Below are 18,694 nucleotides of genomic sequence, written 5' to 3'. Positions count from 1 at the left end.
TTGAGGTATGAACATCTAACCCTATGCCTTAATTGCAGATCAGCAAACAAGTAGACAGGATTTCAAACTACGCCCTCTCAAAACCACCACCTCCAGAAGCCTGAGGATATGGCCGATACCTTCAACAGAGCTTTAAAAATCCCTGAAATAAAAGGGTCTTGAGGTCATTTAGGAAAAGCAGAAATTAAAAAGAACAAAACCCAATTCATTCTTCTAAGAAAAGCCCAAAAGCCCCCTGGAAATCAACATTTCACCTAGTATTTAAAAATGTAGCCAAGTAAAGCAACCTCCTCCCTACAGCAAACAGTGGGCTACAAAAACTTGAGATTTGAAGTTCTTAGCCAGCAAGCACAATTCTATCTGCAAAGTTTGTGGTATAAATTGAACAGATGGAAGGATTCCATTTCCACCTGTCTGCCTGACCCCTTTCATACCGAGTCAAACACTACAAGAACCAGCAACAGCAAAGATTTGAAAGCTTGAATTTTCTTAACGAGGCAGAAGCATCCACAAGTAACTTCACTGCTTTCTCCAGTTTTTATTCAATGATCAGGCTACCTTTACGTCATGCGTTACAATTCAAGACAAAGTATTCCTAAGAAACATAATAGCTCATTTTATAGCATCACATAAGTGAAATACCACAAAATCTGATCTTTCTAAGATCAAATATTCAATCCACCATAGAAAAATGGATTGCAAGGTCAGAGATTCCTGAAAAGTGACTGTAACTTCCAGCAGCTCATAGAAGAATTGTAAGTATTTAAACCCCAAAGGGCTGAGACAAACTGCTTAAGTTTGCTCATCTGTTTCATTTGAAAGTAAGTAGGTTACTGTGAAATGGTGTCCCTAAGAAATAATCCCAAGAGGATGAATGCAGAAAAATACTTTAATCCCTTTTGTATCATTACAAATGTGCATAGATTTATTTACTATTAGGCTCAGTCCAGAGATAACTCTGATCTGTTGTGTACAGGTCAGATTAGGCAATCTAAAGGTTTCTTTTGGTACAACACCTGTCTCAAATTATCTATCCTGTCTGTTGACAACAAAAGAAAGAATTTGCTTGTAAACACAACAATCCTTTCTTCAATGATTTGCTTTTTTCTTCTCGTTTCACTGACCACCTAAATCGAAGAAAAAAGCAAATCATGGCAAGGTAAGAGTCAGGTGTCAGCCTTATTCCACTGCTGCAATTTGTCTTTGTTACTTTTAAAACTCAGGACCACAGTGATAAGCCCAGAAATAACAATGGATTTGAAATTAGCTTTTTCTCTTCCAGGAGCCCCACAGTATGTAAGCAACTTACTGCTTCAAGTTAAAGGCTTTGAGAGAAATTAAATGCTGAAAAGGTTTTGAAATGACCAACTTCTTTGTATTTTGGCATTAGACTGAGGTTTGCCTTTGTATCAAATAAAAGACCAATTCAGCAGCTATATCAAATACAGCAGCTTGTTTTGGCAACCTCATTTTTAGGAGATCAGATTTAGCTACTCAGCTTTAATACTCTTGTTTTTGAATTAACCATCTGTTCTGTAACATTTAGACAGACCTAGTAAAGTAGGATGTCAGTCTCTGGGATCTTGGGGCTAGAACACACATACATGCCCACAGCAGGCAAAGAGAGCCCATCAAAACAAGCATCAGCCTTCCCAACTAGGAAGTTATCCTGTTGATTTTCATATCTAGTCCGTGGTATTGTTTTATCTAATTAGCAAGAGGAACTCAGGCCACCACAGTACATGTTTTAATTAACATAAAAAGGGAACAACTTTAAAAGGCTTTTGTAACAAAAAGACTATTTACAACAGCTGTAGGTCAGATCTTAATCTAGGCCCTTTTAAGAAGATTGCCAAAAATCTAACCATGCTGTTCCACTGTAAATTGTCACTGTAAAGAAAGTGCAGAATTCTTACATGAGAAGATGCACTTAAAAAGCTATCCATAGGCAATGATAGGTATCTTTAAAGTACAATTGCTGTGAAAGTATGGAAGCTCCCCCCTCCTTTCAAGAAGGCATATACAAGCATACAAATGCTCTCTTAAAGTTACATCAAAAGCAACACCTGTAAACCCTGTTTTGTTAACCTAGTGAACTTTTAACAAACACTTTAATCAATTGATCCCTTTAAGAGAAACACACCATGAAGAAGTCATTTGTTTCTAGCAGACTACTGACACAAGTGGCTAAAAGATGGCCAAAGTATGCTACAGAAATATTTGACAAGCTCAGAGTTCCCGGATGTTTAAACACTCCTTTGCTATTTAAAAAAAAAAAACTGTTCCCATACTACCAGTGCATTTCCATTTACGTTATCTCCAATATCATGAATACTATAGTTTGCAACTGATACTACAGTAGGCTCTCCGAGATTTAGTATGTCCTACTTCCACAACACTGTCAGTCATAAGAACTTACTAGTCCCAGACAGACACTTAACTGACCTCCAAGAGCTTCTTACCAAAGCCAGTACAAGTGCTTTTACAACAGCTCTGGCAACAAGCCTGCATATTGTAAGGCTGGTAGCACCAAAGTACTACAATGTGTATTTCAACTCTAAATGGAAGTATTGAAGCTACAATCCTTATAGACGCAGAGCCTACTACAATTAACTTTTGTTCCCATCCATCTTCACAAGAAAAATCTCAAAATAAAATCCATCGAAAGACCAATACAGAGCAATTTACATATTCCCTCGCTCCTGCAGGGAATAACTTCTGTTCATTGCACACTAGCTTTCCACAGCACAGATGATCATATTTGCAGAACTACTTAGCAGTGGCTCAGTTCCACTGCAGCCCACCTCAACCAGCATCAGGCCGCTGTCCAAAAATCAGCGTCATGTGTGCGTATTCAGAAGTCCCATGCTCAAATTTCAAGTCACTTTTCACTTCTGCGTAATACACTGCTTTTTAGTGAATAAACTAAAGAGCTAAGCTATGAGCTTCCAACACAAGCTAGCAAGCAGTTAAATCAAGTCTTAACCTTTTACCAAAAATCAGGAAGCAAGACATAACAATTCATCAATAAACCATTCTGAGACACCAGTGACTCCAAATCACTATCTAATCTGGATTTAGAAAATAGACAATATCATTAGGACTGATAACTATTGATGCACATGACTAAACCATTAGTAGAGGATGCCAGAACATACTGCTATTCTGAGATTTCCCTTTAAACCTCCCCCTGACTCAGTATAGACTCTATTAAATAAACTTTTCGTTTACTGATTTTTAAATTAAGAAACGAGAGTTTGAAATTCAGGTGCCTACACATAGGTAGCTAAACACATGCTGTGATGCTCAGGTATTTGCCAAACTGTCTAAGAACTGATGCTGTAGTTGCTGAGCACTTTTTTGCACAAGTGACCATTTAGTGAGTTTGCTTTGTGTTCCTGCTGTAGTTTCAATCCATCTCTACTCCACCTACTATTGCCTTATTGCAAGATTATTTCACCTTTAAGTAAAATAATGAAGAATTAACTTCCCCCCCACCTTTCTCTTAATAGTATGTTCTACCATTGTTTTACCAGGGGGAGGAAATAAATCAGGTAACTGAAAGGAAGAAATTAAGGTTTCCATGAAAAAGGTACACAAAGCAATGTATTTTATCAACTGTATAAAATTTGCACATTGGTACTTGAACCAAAGGGGAACCCTTTCCCTCAGCAAATAAAGTGGCAATAGAATTGTTTGATCAAGGATTTAATTTCAAGAAAAAATTCTGAGGATGTAGTACCCAGTGAAGCACAGGGTATTAAACATTTTTTCCCCTTCAACTTCATTAAAAATTTGTTCTTCTCCTTCCACTTCAAAGCTTGTAGCTGAAGCTTGGTTGGGCCCAGAGTGGGATGTTTCTGTAAGTCTCAGTTATCATCAGTGAATTACAGGCTCGTATGCGACAGGCTGCACAAGCCTAACTACACGCAGAAACACCCACTCTGCTATTCCTTCACAAAGGAAGTGGTGCGTGAACAAGTAGACCTGAAATCTTGGATCCATTATCAGGCATATGCTTTTTCCATATGCACCTTACTCAAGTATATACATACACCAATTAAGAGAAAGATCTCATTGCTCCTTTCCTATAGAAAAATCTGTATTTTTAACTCGTTATAGGTCTCCTAAGGTGAATGTATAAATCAAATTTTGTTAAAAAGTATCCTGAACAAAAGTTTTTTTTTTTCTTCTTAGTCAATACATTTTGCATTATCATCTCTAATGTTCACTATGTTTATAGCTTTTATCTATTAAATAATTCACAGGGAAATTCAATATATTATACATCTGTGACAAGTTTCCCTAAAGCACAGTTTGTCTGCTGCACTCAAATACAGAATCATTAGATTCCATATAAAAATTCAGCTTCTGGAAAATTGAGAACTTGGCCTAGAATTTAAAGGAAGATCACATCAACTTGCCCTACTCCATCTCTTCAAAGATTCCGCAGTGGCCAGAAAAAATGGACACAAAGTCCTGAATGTGCTGCATTTATCCAGCAGAAGTGCTATGAAAATAAGCAGAAGTATGTTACTAAAAAAAAAAACACCACAACTTAAGAGCACAGACTTATTTACACTTCTGGTTTAATTGCTGGAAGTATCAGGAAGGCAGTCTTATTACAGCTGATGTTGCTTGTGTGGTAAACACACCTCTTAAAGAAAAGAAACGAGATAACAGAATTGTTCACACTGGAAGGAGCCCAGCCTCCTGCCCAAAGCAGCACCAACACTCCGTTCAGACCAGGTTGCTTTCACCAGCTGGATCTTGAAAACTGACTAAAAGGGTGAAAATGCTTCCCTAGAAAACGAAAGCCTCTAATGCTTTAGATATGGTCATTACCAATGACATAGTTCAGAGATGATTCACTCAGACTAGCCCTAAGCCAGTAACAAATCTTGATCATTTTGTTAAATACTTTTACAGTTAATGAAGTTCAGAGTCATTCAATTACTCCAGTTTTCCAAAGCATTCCAAGAAGCATCCCCCATTAATGCTTAAAACATTTTTAAGTCAGTCATGGGTACATCTGTACAGGCAGAGTTGAAGCCGAGTCTCAGAAGACAACTAGCGTTGACTCATTTAAATAAGTAACTGGCTTTCTCACAGCCTGGGACCAGTGTCTTTATGTGGAATAAGTCAACTTGAATTTCATAGGAATAACCAATGCAAATAAGTTTGCATGTTAGTTTTTAATATGAATTATCAAAGTGGCATCACCTCCCCCCCTCAGTTCAAGATACAACACAAATTAGTTACCACAGACAAACTCAAATAAGCAAAGACACAAAAGTAAATCACTTATGTAAGTGATTTGTGTCACAGTTTGCTTGGAGACGATGGTTCCGATTGACATGCACCACACCACTCTCTACCTTCTTCTCTACCAACCACATCTCTGATGCCTCAAATAAGCTTCAGGATTTATTCACTGTGTCTAAGGACATCTCACATGAAGACCAACTTACTTGTTCTTATATATAGCACAGTTTTAATAGCTTAATTTTACACAATTATTTTACACATAATTTTACAGGCCTACCTAAATCCATACAAAACCCCCACATCTGTTAAATGTTTGTGAAGCAGCTCATTTCATATATAGATCTCAGGAGATATAAGATAAGTGACTTGATACATTTGGGAGTTTCAATACTCTCAGAAATACTAAACTTGGCAATGATTAATTTTAAAAAATAAAAAAAAAAAAGACAAAGAAACAGCCAGCAGGGTATCAAAGTATTAGCCTATAATCACAAACTGCATCTCCTCTTGCTAGCCCACTCTCAAGACCAAACCAGAAGAGTAAGAGGCAGGCAACTTGGTATCACACAGTTCACCAGCAGCACAGAAGGTCAGAAAGAAGGCTTCTTTCCTGAGGGTGCCCTACAGCACATGAAACTACAGAGAGATCAGTATGCTCCCATCAACAAGCACTAAGGACAAGCTCTGTGTAGGGAAACGACCTTAGCCAGAGAAGAATGTTCTACTTGCTCTAAGGATGATTCTTCCTCAAGGTCTTCCAGATAACTCATGCTGTTGAAGCTTATGCAAATATTCACTATGTACCACTGCAGTCCTTCTGGACAGTTCATTTTTGATTAAGGCATTATATTCCATATCAGCAAAGCCATGAATAAAAGTCTTAAATAAAAGTAACCAAATTAATAAAATGATAGGACTTTTGAAATAACTGAGAATTGAACAAAAAAAATGAGATTTACATAAGAGGCAAACGTAGACACAAGTCACAAGTTCAGACATAATCAAGCTCTACCTCAGGTTCACAGACTGTCAAATTAGTCTGAACAAGTAAGTACTAGCAGTGGAAACAGTGTTATGAATTTCATAGACATGTTTGGCCTTCATTTTAGTGAAATTAAGTCACATGAGCAATGCACAGAAAGAACACATCTCAATACATGCACAGGGTTCAGTGTGAATAACGCCTTTGAGATGAACAGAAACTATTTGCATGCAAAGAGTGACAAGGAATAGAAGGTAACCAGTCAGACACCCTGATGATGGGCTCAGCATAGCAAAACAGAACCTAAAGTTCTTTTTATAAAAAAACTGGTGGGTAAAAATTTCTCACAAAATACTCCCATCCATTTGCTACTGCATGAACTCTAAAACACCAAGAGTAGAAGCTTGCAAAATAGTATTATTTGTTCTTTACTTGTGATCTTTTGAAAGTCTGTATTAATTCTCAACATCAAGAGTAAATCCATTGCAGGAAACTATGACCAACTTTTTCCTAAAAAAGGGCTATAAAAATACACAGAAGTCAAACTACTCACTGGATTGCCTTGGCTTTAATGTCTACTACTAAACTTGATGTTTAAGTGAAAGACCCATGTGGGGCCATATAGCTATTTGTTTTTCTAATGACACTTCAACAAGCACAGGACTGGCTATAAAGAACTGGTTGCAGAAGTTAGTAAGACAGGGAAAACACACAGAGCAATATGAAAACAGTGGATATACAGCAAGATTATTTCAAAACTCCATCATGCATAAGAACACACAAACCCTCATAAAAAGCCCTGTATGCCTTAACAGCATTAGAGCACTGGTCATTGCAGTAGCTATCTGGTAGGAAAAGGTAAAGTAGGAGTTGCAGGAAAAGATGTTATAAGAGTAGTCAGAATCTTATTTGCCACACAGCATCTAGGTACCGACTCCAAAACTGCACTTTAGATACGTACTTCACAGCTACTAGAATCAACGAGGTACACTAACAATTAACCACTACCTCTGAAACCAATTAACAAGCTTGTAATGTAAATACCAAAGCTTCTAGTTGGCGCTTTTGACATAACCGTGTCTACTTACAAGATGAACCTTTCCTTTGACACTTGGTCCGTAAAAGGTTGTTCATGAAGTACTGTTGCCAAGTATGCCATAAGAACATTAAGTTTTAGATTTCTCTTTGCTTGAGCTTCTTGCCAGCAGAGATGCTGTAGTTTAGCTACGTGCATGCTGCTATTCCAGCTCAAGGTGTTAGGTAAATCAGGTTAGCTTTATATCTTTTACAGACGTTTTACTCTGACTTGTACAACAGCCACAGCATGCAGGTACTGTTACTAACAGTTATAGCAACTCATAGGTGGCATCTTGTTTGACCATCATAAACTTACACTTATGCCTTTGCAACTTCAAAATAGCATCTGGCTGTTAAGCATTTCAGAATACTGTAAGAAGTAGTTCTGTCAACACACCAGTTACTCAGGTCATGGGTTGCAGAGCAGGACTTTGTTGCAGTGCCATCTTTCTGGGATTGCCAGTCTCCATGACTCTGGATGGGACACACACATATCAACTACTGATTTAAGGTCTAATTAGTCATCTAGTAGCTATACATTTTACTTTTTCATTGAAAAAGCCACTGAAGTAGTAATTGGATATCCAAAGGAAGTTTGCCCTTTAATATTTAACTAAGGTTTATACCATGAATGAAGCATCTCAGATAGCTCCCTTCTCAACAATAAAATCAAATCAGAGATTCTTGCCTGCCCAGTACTTGAAAACCCAGCAAAGAAGAGGCTCAACAATTCTGCTATACATCGTGACTTCACACTTTATGATCATCACAGGGGACTGAAACAATACCATCCACTAATCCAGAAAACCAGTTTTCTTTTTTCCATTACATACCAGTTTCAAATGGTGTCTAAACTTCCTAGCTGTGGGGCTCAGAAGCCAGCCTCTTCTTGTAAGCCCCAGAGCTGGAACCCAAGTCCTGTTGGGCTTGGGACTCCACATGGGTGATGGTGCATGAGAGAAGCATCCTCTAGTCACAGAAGCCACCTACCCATGTCATTCCATTGGGCAACAGGATCCATTCTTAAAACTGGGGGATGATGAGAAATATCCCACCTGATGGAAAGCTGGGAAGCCATTACCCACCTTTTAATGTCGGAGAACACTCTACAAAAGGAATGTAGGGAGGACATGGAATGTAGGGAGGACATTTCAGATATCGCAGAACAATCTTCTCGTTTCATTTTGTACTGTTATAGCAGAACAATCTTCTGCCTACCACATGCTTTGTGGCCATGTGACAAAGAAAAATAGAGGTATTCTTAAAAATGGTGTATACATTGAATGCTATTCTCATTCATAGTAGTCAAGTCGAAAATAATGGAGGCTAGTTTGAAATGTTGTCTTCCAAAGTAAAACACAGTGTCCAGAAATCATCATGGACTATTAAATCATGGTCAGAGAGCATACAGATTTCTAATTATTTAGGCTTCTGCATATGCTTCTAGAATGACAAATATGAAGGGCACTACAAAACAGGAAAAAATGAAGCATATATTTAAAGAAATCCAGCCATCCTTTTCTCTGCTACCCACAATTAAAGCAAATATGTTTTTACAAAAAAATAATACTGTCTCAAGGTAACAAAGCATTTCTCAAGCAGTTAGGAAGCCATAAACTTCAGATAGGAAAATACTTTTGCCATTTCCTTCTATTATGTCACATTTTTATCTTACAGTGTGCAATTACATGTAAAAAGCCATTAATGTCTTCTACACAAAACAAAGTTTGAACTTAACATACCCTTACTATAGTAGCAGTTTATGCTCAAGGAGGGAAACACAGGGCTCTTACAACAGGTTATATTGGTATATTGTAATACTGCAATATAGTCACTGCAGTTCCTTGCCCTCTGCTGAGGATGGATATTTTTGTCATGACAAGTAGTATACATAGAAAATATTTACCTGCCATAAGCATTTTAGTATTAGAGAAAGTTAAAGAAAAACACAAAACACTAAGGAATTTGACTGTATTTGACTTTCTACACATCTGTAATGGTTAACATTTCTAATCAGCTCCTGGAAAAATAATCAAAGCTGAAGAGTGAAGGGAAAAGCAGCAGATACACGAAACTAAGAATCTTGTCAAGAAAGATAAAAACATGGTTAGAGGTCAGTGAAGGACAAGGGGAGGCAGGGGAAAATTCTAGAAAATTCCTGGCTGGGTGTTCCTATAAGGGTAAGGCAGAGAGCTGCCAGCCACAAACACGCTCCCTCCTGAGGCGCAGGGGGAAGGAGCACTGACAGGATGTCAGGATCACAACAGGACAGGTGCTCCATGTAAGTTAAACCCAACTCCTGGACAAGGAAACAGCAAAGCAAGCGTGTTCCCCACCCCCGGCCCCTGGCTCCAAAGAGCTCAGCAGCAGAGGAATTAGAGGAATGCCTCTATCTGCAGCTGTGAGATACGTAACAAAAGTCCCAGTATCTTTTCCTCCCATCAAAAAGCAAATGCTATGCTCCAACCACAGAAACACCTAGAAAGCCACCAGTTCATGAACAAGTATTTCGGAAGCCTTATGGCAGAGCAGAAAGAAGTGGCAGTGCTGTCGGACATACAGAGCTCACAAACGATGCTTTAATTCAAAGTGTTACCAGAATGACAGCGGGTGCAGTGGGAAACTGTCAACACAGACTTGAGGAAGAGCCCCGTATTTTAATAGGCTCATTGCAAATTCAACATCTGGCAACTTGGACCAGGAGAGGATATCCTGGACTACAGAGACATCTCCACAACAGGTGACATAAGCAGGTGGCCTCCAAGCAGGACACCAGCCTGGAGTAGCATTTCCAGCTCTCTGGTGCCATGCCCTGTAGGCAGGTCACACCAACACCCCCCCAGCCATCCCACCCAGCCACCACAGGGAGGGGAGCGCTCCCCTCACCAGCGCTTGCACAGTGCCGAGCAGCAGAGGTCGAGATCTCATTTAAGTCCTCCAAATACTACAGTAACAAATCACTGCTGATGGGGTGTTTGGCAAGGCATCACAAACAGAAGACCAGCAAGTCCTAAGAGACTGAATACCTCCCAGAAAAAAAAAAAACAAAACACAACACTTTAAGAGTTTAAGTAAAACAAAAAACACCACGAGTACATTTTAAGAGTGTGATTCTTGACTGCTGGTGAGAGCTGAGCTCCCTCCCATCCCACCTAGGAAAGGTGAGCCCCTTAACTTCTGCTCCAGAACGTGACCAACCCATCGTGCACAGAATGGCAGTTTGCCAACAGCAAACTCACAATCAAGTCTTCTCCTATAGCACATACCACCTCTTGAAGGTATGCTCCCTTTATCTTCTAGCCTTGCAAGTGCCTCTGCTTAAGTAAAAACACAAAGGAGGCAAGTCTGCTTTTTTTCCTGCTAGTAAGCAGTAGGCCTAAGGTACAATATTAACTTAATTCCTGAATTATGGGGACAGACTGAGTTTTCTTGTACCAGATCACCCTTGCAAATGTCCACCCTACTTGTATTAAGTTATCTAAAGAGACTTCTCCACAGTCACACGCAGAATAGCTTAACTCCATGTATGACTGCTGTATTCTGTATCAAGTTGGTTGCCTTCTGATCTGGTCCCAGGAAACAAGGCAACAGTCACATACCATATTTGTTATGTCAACTTCGCACACATTTCATTTTGTCATCCCCTTCAGTCTTCCACTCTTGGAGGAAGAAGAAAAGCCCAAAACTTTATGTTATATCTGAGTTTGAAACAAAGGCTAAATTCACAGGACATGAGGTGAGCAGGTAAACTGGTAAGCAAATACAGGTATTGCAGTGAAAGAACACCAGTAATTAGACAGAAAATTACTTTCCTATTCAGACTATTTCATAGATTCTTGTTAAATCAGTCATTTTCTGACAGATCTTGTTCACTAGAATGAGTTCCGGTGAAAGATTACTATGCTACTTAGACTCCTTTAAAAAAAAAAAAAAATCAATGTTCCCTTGTATGATAAATCACCTTTGTTATCTCTTTGGAGTATCAGGTTACCAATTCCAATCCCATTAATAGCACGAAAACATTGCATTGTATTCAGTGACTGTTCTTTGTTAGTCCTGTTGCTCATCAGTGCCGATTCCACTACCTGAAATACAGTCTCAAATGTACAGCTTGTCCATTAGAAGTTTCTGTCCTTGCTCCAAATGAAACCAGTACAAAGGCTTTGACTGACTCAGAGGCGTGGATGAAGCCCAAAGCAAGTGCATGCACCCACACAACACAGAGCAGTCCTAATGAGTAAGAATGTGTTTTTAAAAAAGACATACCATCACTTTCTGATGGGCAAGGACAAGGGCATTCCACTAATGCCATATGTTTCTCTCTGGATGCCAGTTATTCCAGGTAGCATTGCCAGTTAATCTTGCCAGCTATACAGCTGCAAAGGCACATTAAAGCATTTGGTATATTAATTCCCAATAGCACCTTTTAAATACTTCTAGCTGTGGCTAATGCTTCCTACTTTCTTCTCCAGGAAGTTTTAACATGTGTAGACATCTGATCAGTTCCTTCCTTTCTTTCCTTTGTACATCACACTGAAGCAGCAGAAGCAAGACAAGGATCAATCTTACAAGTCTTTAAGAAGTACTGGCCAAAAAAGGTGTTTGGAACTGGGGGATTTACATCTAAGAGTACTCTCCCCTCTACCTGCATTGAAAGCTGCTTTCTTTATATTGTTCACTTAATGCCACACTAGTCAGAGTTAATATTTAATATTAATCTATTGGATAATAGCTATAAATTCGCTAATGGCCAAATTACATGCAGCTTTTCTACGGCTTTAAGCTTAGTATTAAGAAAGAGAAACTGAAAAAAATATCTTCTTCAGAAAGCAACAAAGAATGCTTTGCTCTCAATCTCGTTTTACTTAGGAGGTGGTCACAATCAGTACAGGCATGGCAGGAGGGAGGGGAAGGGAAAGGAGAGAAAGCAGATGTGATCTGTTGAAGATCCCCAAACAGTCCAGTGACAAGAACAACAGGCCCTCCAACTCCTAAAGACACACTGTCTCCCCACTTTGGCACAGACGCAAAACATCTGGCTGCCTAGTGGCATTACAGCCTTTCCTTATCCGTGCTCATGAAACTGCTGACTGACAATAAAACGTAAAGTTCCAAAAGGTTGTTCCGGAAACTCCAAAAACCCTTTGAATAATGGCTTGAAAACACTGACAAACACTTCAGGAGTCCAAAAATCTTTTAGCAAAAAACTTTCCGTTCAGTTTAAACAAAAGTAAGTTACAGCTCTTAATCTAGAAGACTCAAGGTTACACCTAGTACAGCTTTCAAGGCAAGTAAATGAATTCAAACTACAATGTCAACCCTGGAGCAAGGGCAGAAGCTGGATAGAAGTCAGTTACATTACATGTTTCTAGAAGTTTCCCTCCACTTTCTGCTCAAAGAGGTAGTACAGAATTAAAATCTGACATTTCAAAACACAAAAAAACCATCACAACTGCCAACACCGGGAGAAAGAACTATCCTTTCAAAGGCATAAATGTCATATCACAGTACAGAGGCAGGAGTAATACTACAGCAGAGGACAAGATTCAAGCTTACCTTTAGAGTTGTGCTGCTTGTTTGCAGGTGAAAAATTCTGAAGCACCTCACAATTTTTCAAAACTCAAATATCCTCTTTATCTTTATATCACCCGCAAGATCATTTTTCATTCATAAAGAAGGTTAAACCCTCCTAACTGCAACATACATTACTATCTACAGTACTCACCCCAATCTTCAAAATGAATGTCACTACCACATAGAAAAACTTCAAAAAATTATCCAATAGTTTCCTTGTAGTCTCTCTGTTCATATTGCCCTCTCAATTCCAATATCTAGGACTACAGAAAGCACACAGGCCACGATCTGAAGAATCGGTTGGCAGCCACAAATTGAGACCCATCTTGCACAGTGGAATCCAATATGAGAATTTAAGTAAAACTTATCATAATACTTGGAATCGGCAGCATCCTAGGGTATCATAATGCTCAAGCAGACATGAGGCAGTTTATTTGTTACCGTGGATTTAGGTGTGGAGTGTTTCCCAAATTCAATCTGAAATAACACATTGTAATCGGCTCTGATTTTAGCTTTACAAAGTAATATTTTCAGAACTAAAACTAATTCAGTAATATATATTGCTACCATTGCAGATACTTGACTGATCTGTTAACTATCCCATGTGTTTTCAAAAAAAGAGAATTAACTTTTTTAATAATTGTTTACTCATTTAAACAACAGGCCTAGTTTGTTACATACAAAGAGGAGGCTACAGAGATGATGTTCTGTCCTCATCACCATTCTTCCCCTCTTGTTCTAAAGATAGCATGAGAGAGTGAAAATAAATAAATCTTCAACAGCATTAGTACCCAAAGTGACAAGCCTCACTCGCTGGCTGGGACAGCAGGGGGGCTCTGACCCATAGAGGGGAGGCAGCATTTAAGCCTTCCCTAGGTGGTCTCTTTGCAGCAGGCTCTATTCCCAGCTGTAATTGCTTGTCAGCCCTAACTGGATGCCCGAACACTCTGGAATAGTTCAGCAAAGTATTTAAACAGATGGATGGTACAGGCCACTGAACAAAACTCATTTTTTCTCTGGCCGTGGCTCTCTTTCAGTGCATTCCTTTGAAGTCTGTGCCACTGAGGAATCAACAACAGCTGAGAAACATGTGTTATCATACAACACTGAGCGCAGCAACAATATTGCACAGCAAGACCCTTTTGTTCAATAATCCTGGACTATAGAAAGCATTACAATGTCTTTAGTTGTGGGTAAGCCCTTTTTCCAAGCACAAGAAGAAAATAAACAGATTCCTCCCCCCTTTAAGCAGCAACTCAAACCTAAAAAGGTGAATTAAGTGGATTTCTCAAGTGCCTCCCAGCTGAAAGCTTACAGTGCCTGCCTGAAATACTCTCAGATAACATCAATATGAACAGCATTGAATGTAACACAAAGATGACTAACTAGATGCTTACAGCGATCCCAGTGAAGCCACAGCCCAGAGGGGCCCAGTCTGCAGTTCTTGTGCCAAATGAGACAAGCTCCTATCAGCTACAGGTCCAACCCACCTTCCTTTCATGAGCAGAAGTTCTGCCATTTAAACTTCATAGGTAAGGAACTGGAAAGAGAAGCAGCAGCATGGCACCATCCACACATGGAGGCCAGCCTCCTCCCTCCCCACACTTCATTGGTATTGAGAAAGACAACCTGCAGTCCCTAGAACAGTAACAGGAGAAGACACCACAAACACCCTCTCATCAGCCAAGAAAACTATTCTTGTCAAAGTTGTGAGATCACCATACACTTTGAAGGGGGGCTAGGAAGGATGGGAAGAATTAGTTATGAAACTGAATTTGAACCTAGACTAACTGTCCAGATTCAGAAGCATGGAGCAAGAGGACAGCAAGTAACAACCCAAAGCTGACGCAGATGCCTAACAGCGAGTTCCTATAGAACCAAGTCTCATTTTCACTGAAGAGAGAGAACTACCTGCAAGAGGGTAGAGCCTTGCATTTACAAAGTTTACAAGTCTCAAACGTTAGAGGGAGGCGGGCACTGAGATTATAAATCCCATTATGCTGTAAAGTCCCAACCCTGGCATGACAAAGATTACAAGAAAACCTGAGCTTTCAGAAAAGCCCTAGAAAACTATACATTTACATTTAATTTCAAGATACAGATCTTAAAGACTTAAAAACCCAGGCAAAACCCTAAAATTAGAAAGCAAGCAAAAAACCCACACATACTAAGCCAATCTTATAATTACAGAGCTCACAAAAAAAACCACCAAACAAGAACTGCATGCATCATGCTGAGGGGGGTCCTCAGCCCAGTCCCCACAGGACAGTTATCCACCCTGCAATTCAGTTTAATAGTTTCTGGAGAAGCCAACAGTGCCCTTCAAATTCAGCTTGAGGCAGATTGTTAAGGTACCAGAGAAGAAGCATGCACCAATATTGTCAGAGATACACAGGGGATAAAAATAACTCTAGTCTCAAAATCATTACAGCAATGCAAAAATCTTATGCTGCTCTCAGAATAAATAGCGATTATCAAGAGTTTTAATACTCACTCTTCAGAAGCTGTGAAGTAACACAAGCAAGATTTACCACCCGACCAGCATTCAAAACCACAATTAAATGTTTAAGGGGTGATACATTTACACATTAATTATTCTTAAAATCGTGTGTAAAAGCACTTGACAGAGATTCAGGAAAATCTCCGTATCCTATGAGGTGCAGGCAGGAAGGCAGCTTAGGCAGAGGTCATACTGCCATGCGATGGCAGAAGCAGGAACAGAACCCACCATCCTCAGTGCTCAGCCCCGCACTTGAGAAACTAAAGCTTCTTGTATATAATGTGTTCCTTTTCAGGGCTTCCCTCAAAAGGATTTTAAAAAGTGATGCTAATCCAATGTAATTTGGGTCTTTGGAATTATCGGTGATGTTTCCCCAAACAGTCTTAAGTCACAGTTTTAAAAGACTTAAAACTTCCTGCTAGTGTGAATTGTTATTTTTCTCCTATTTCCTCCCTGTCCCAAACTTTTTCATCTCCAGGAAAGGGGGGAGGGGATATTTAATTCAAACAACCGATTGATTTCTGTTGGGCTTGTGAGGGTGGAGAAGTACTGAGAAACCAATTAAGTGTCAGAAGTGAACCACCTTAACTCTTCTCAGCTGTCCTAAAGGGCATACAACTAAACACTATGAACACCCAGCAGTCATTTCAGTTCCCTCAGCAATTTCATTACATATCAAATAATTTTTTGCTACAAGACACAAAAAGTACCTCTAGTTTAATGTCTAGCCTACTTTTTAATTAGATATCAAACAAAAGTCTATCTGAAATGGTGTTTTCTTTTTTCTTTTAAGAAAGAGGGGAAAAAAGCGGGGCTTCCTTGATTTGCAGTTTACCCACATAAGCTTGTAGTCTTCTGGAATAGTTATCTATCAAAAGAGGTAACAAAACCAAGATCCATATTGTTTCCTTCTGACCTAAAAGGTTGACACTTTATTCATGAACTACACATTCTCTACTGAAAGAGACATCACCCTTACTTTTACAACACTTAACACAACCACGCCACCACCGAACACAATTAACTGGCAGCTAGAAAACTCCTAAAACAGGTGTCTCTGCAGTAATCATTAGGCAATTAATTCACTCACTCTCCACAGCCAGCACATAATTTTAACATGTGATGCTGACTAGAGCCGAGGCAGAAGCTTCTGAGGTCCAAACCAGCCCTCGCAGACCCCACGGCAGCACTTTTTGACAGGGTTCTAAGCAGTTTCCAGTAATTTTGTTCATGTGTCAGCCTCCAATGTATGTTTGGTTTGGGGATGGAAAGCATGACAGGTGTAATTCTAAAAAGGACACTGAAATCCACAATCCTCACCCCACTTCTGATTTTACACACCAATGAAACCTACGAGCAATATCGAACAGCGATTTAGCACACAGCTCTGCTGGCATGTGAAAACATTGCTTTGCTGAACAGAAAATGGGCTGGTTCACCCCCGGCTCCGACAGCCCCAACGCAGACCCCGGACCAGACCCTTCCACACCAGTTTAGAGCTGCACAAAGCAGGATCCATTTTCTTATCCTTTAAAGTTCATGACTCTATCGTCCTACTGCACTGTATTCACTTCAGCTTTTCTCATCAATAGTCTCCCACTCTCCCCCACAAAAAAAAGAAAAAAAGTCTCATACACTCCCTGCTGGCAAGACTGATTTCCTTTTAATCTTTTCTTACTTGGGGGGGTGGGGCAGGAATAAGAGAGATTAATTGTGAAATAAATCGGCACTGTCTGGAGAGGGGAAAAAAAAAAAAAAAAGAGACCAAAACAAATAGTCCACGTCGCGTAAAAAAAAAGGTTTAATTTTCTTTGCGGGGACAGCAGGAGGAATGGGGGGGGGGAACCCTACAACAAAGATTTCCCTGTGTAAGAAAAGTAGCTTCCGAACTCCCTCAAGGACACAGAGAAATATCCCTTACTTTTCCGCACCATGCCCGAAGGAAGGAGAAAGACAAAACGCCAGGAGAAAGGAAAAGCTGGAGGAAGCTGGGGAAGTAGCGAAGGAAGAAGCGAAAGGGCAGGAACGAACGCGAACGGGCAGGGAAGACGCGTACGAGTGAACGGGAGAGCCGAACGGGGGAGGAAAAATATTGAGAATCCGCGGGGAGGTGGGCAAGGGGCAACACGGCCGGGAAAGTTGGCGAGCGCAGGCAGAGGGGAGAAGGGGGCAGCGGGAGAGGCGGCAGGGAAGGGTCACAAGCCCCGCGGAGGGGACGAACCGAGACGCCGGGGAGACGCGGCGCCCGAGCGGGACAGAGCCGGGTGGGCTGCGGCGGGGGCGGCAGAGGCGAGCGGGGCGGCGGCGGCCGGGGAAGGGGCGCAGGGCGGGCTCCGGCGGGACGAGACCGCGCCGGAGTTGGCCGCGCACTTACCGCTCCGCCGGCGGCGCCCGGGCGCCCGTCCCGCGGCGGCTCCGCGGGCAGCGCCAACGGCCCCAACGGCCGCCGGCTCCGCCTCGCCCCGCGGGGGGCGGCGCGGCCGGATCGCGGCGCAGCGCCCGGGGGGTCGGCCCGGCCCTCCGGGGCGCCCCGCTCCTCCCCGGCCCGGCCCCGCCGAGCCGCCGCCTCTCGCCCGGCCGCGCGTGGGTGTCCTCCGCCCGGAGCGGCCGCCCCCGCCTCCTTCCTGCCTCTCCCTCGCTCGCCTTCACCGGGAGAGACATGTAACGGAACTGGGACGCCAGCACGGCATTGTGGGAGCTCTTAAAGCCGCAGCCGCCCGCTGCCCCCCGCCGCCAGCGCCGCCGCTGCTCCCCGCCGCCGGCCCGGGCGAGGGCGCGTCCGCGCCGAGTCCTTCCCCCGCCGCGGGCGGGCTGCGGGGCGGGCGGCGGCGGCCTTTCAAAGGAGAGGCGTTACTGCCTCGCCTGAAAATAACCCCCGGCGGAGTCCCGGGGACCTGCCGACCGAGCGTGTGGGGGCAACGGGAGTTGGGGGCGGCCGCGGGGCCGCCGCACCCGCACGGACTCCCCCTCCGCCGCGGCGGGCAGCCCGCACCCCGGGCGGGCGGGAGGGAGCCAGGGTCCCGCCGGAGGGGGCTGCCGGAGCCGGGGGGAGCGCCAGTCCCCAGGGGGGAGGCGAGCGGGAGCACTGCCGGGGGCAGGCGTGGGTTGGGGCTTTTTGTTTTCCCTGAGATTTTTCTATTGTTTCTGGAAGAAGCAGGAATGCCTTTGGTGCTTATTTTAAATGAAATGTGGAAAGCCGGCAGTCAGTGTTTTCTATTGTTTCTGCTTTGGATTTTGATGATGGAAAATTCTCTGGGGAGGGGAAAAAAAAACCCAACAACCCTCAGAACAGC

General features: G+C 41.9%; 1 protein-coding gene across 2 annotated transcripts in view; it reads right to left on the bottom strand.

The window, feature by feature from the left end:
• The window catches only part of RASSF8 (Ras association domain family member 8), an 89,456-nt gene extending 71,558 nt beyond the window's left edge, over positions 1-17,898 (bottom strand). Inside the window, exon 1 of one of the 2 annotated variants that reach the window (XM_037388963.1) lies at positions 17,776-17,898. The gene's annotated coding sequence lies outside the window, so the exon portion shown is untranslated. The remainder of the gene's footprint in view (positions 1-17,775) is intronic. The other variant, XM_037388962.1, reaches the window with a different exon arrangement.
• Between the last annotated feature and the right edge of the window lie 796 nt (positions 17,899-18,694).

The sequence above is a fragment of the Falco rusticolus genome, chromosome 5 (genome assembly GCF_015220075.1).
Source record: "Falco rusticolus isolate bFalRus1 chromosome 5, bFalRus1.pri, whole genome shotgun sequence".
NCBI lineage: Eukaryota > Metazoa > Chordata > Aves > Falconiformes > Falconidae > Falco > Falco rusticolus.
Note: the sequence above shows the minus strand (reverse complement) of the source record. Positions and strands in the feature narration are given on the sequence as shown.